Consider the following 1,849-nt stretch of genomic DNA (forward strand, 5'->3'; position numbering starts at 1 on the left):
TGTACACCCTTGAAAAGGTACTGGGCACAGTAACGCTACTATTATTTATAGAAGCATTATTCACAATAGTCAAAAGGCCCATCAGGCAAATGCCCATCAGTGGATGAACAGATAAACAAATGTGGTGTATACAGAGAATGGGATATTAAGTCATAAAATGGAATGATGTACTGATACACGCATGCTACAAAGAATGAGCCTGAAAACATTATGATGAGAGAAAGATGTTAGACATAAAGGGCAATATATTATATGATTCCATTTATATGAAGTATCCAGAACAGACAAATCTATAACCACAGAAAGTGTATTAATGACTTCCAGGAGCTAGGTAAAGGGAAGATGGGGAATGCTTATTTTTTTTAAGTCTATGAATATCAGAGATTTACTATTTTTTACACATACATACATTTTTATATTCTTATATACATTTCCATTATGGTTTATCTCAGTATATTGAACAGAGTTCCCTGTGTTGTACAGGAGGATGTTGTTGCTCATCCAGTCTGTATGTAACAGTTTCCATCTGCTAACCCCAACCTCTCACTTCATCCCTCCGCCATCCCCCACCCCCTTGGCAACCGCAAATCTGTTCCCTATGTCTGTGAGTCTGTATCTGTTCCATAGGTAGGCTCATTTGTGTCATATTGTACTAATAGATTCCACATATAAGCGATATCATAAGGTGTTTGTCTTTCTGACTTACTTCACTTGTGTGGAATGTTTCAGGAATTTGCATGTCATCTTTGTGCAGGGGCCATGCTAATCTTCCCTGTATTGTTCCAATCTTAGTATATGTGCTGGCCAAGTGAACATGGGTATGACTACTTAATGGGCAGTTTCCCTTTGGGTTGACAAATATGTTTTGAAACTAGATAGAGATCATTGTTGTAGGACATTGGGGGTGTCCTGAATACCACTGAATTGTATGCTTTAAAATAGTTACTTTTATGTTATCTGAATTTGACCTCAACTGAAAAAATAACCTATGGTGGAATTTCAAGAATCCAAGAGGGGAGCTTTAAAAGGAAGTCAGAATACATTTCTTACACACATATAGACACACACACAGGTGTGGATAGAGAAGTTCCAGTGCAAGAACTGTTAACATATATTGGCCAGGTATGATGGTTAATTTTGTGTCAACTTGACTGAGCCAGAGGTGCTCAGATATTTGGTTGAACATTGATATGGGTATTTCTGTGAGAGGGTTTTTCATGAAATTAATATTTAAAATCAGTAGGTTGTGTAAGGCAGATTTCCTCCCCAGTGGCGGTGGGCCTTGATCAATAGCCGAGGGTCTGAATAGAACGAAAAGAAGGGCTGACTGTCCTGAGTAAGACGATTTCTTCTGCCTGGCTGCACTCAAGCTGGGACCTTGACCTTGGCTTGCCGTCAGAAATGCTCCATCCACTCTCGTGAGTCTCCATCCTGCAGAATCACTCCGTAGGTCTTGGGACTTGTCATTCTCCATAAGTTCATAAGCTGATTCTATGTAATAACTCTCTTTACATTTGTATCTCTATCTATCTATCACCTGCTTTCTTATCTATCTCTCCTGTGAGTTCTCTGGAATCAATGCAGAGAACCCTAACACACCAATTTACCTGGTTTCTGACTCAATTATTCCTCTTTTCATTTCCTTTCCTCTACAATGTCCTATTGTCTCCTTGACTTTACTTCAAGTAGCCTCACACTTAATGGTCAACAAAATTACATACCCAACTTGAAATTACAATTTTTTCAGAAAATAAAGCTAACAAGTCTACTGCTCTTTTGACTGAAAGTTAATTTTACCAAGTGTGAAGATGTCACCAAATCATGTTTCTGTGTCTGTCTTTATAAGGGC

The 1,849-nt window shown here is 38.5% G+C and overlaps 1 non-coding gene across 1 annotated transcript; it reads right to left on the minus strand.

Annotated features, from left to right (window-relative positions):
- Window positions 1–709: 709 nt before the first annotated feature.
- Window positions 710–814, minus strand: LOC138095655 (U6 spliceosomal RNA). The gene has a single exon (XR_011146399.1). It is a non-coding gene; the product is annotated as a U6 spliceosomal RNA (small nuclear RNA).
- Window positions 815–1,849: the final 1,035 nt, after the last annotated feature.

Source organism: Capricornis sumatraensis, chromosome 19 (genome assembly GCF_032405125.1).
Source record: "Capricornis sumatraensis isolate serow.1 chromosome 19, serow.2, whole genome shotgun sequence".
NCBI classification, from domain to species: domain Eukaryota; kingdom Metazoa; phylum Chordata; class Mammalia; order Artiodactyla; family Bovidae; genus Capricornis; species Capricornis sumatraensis.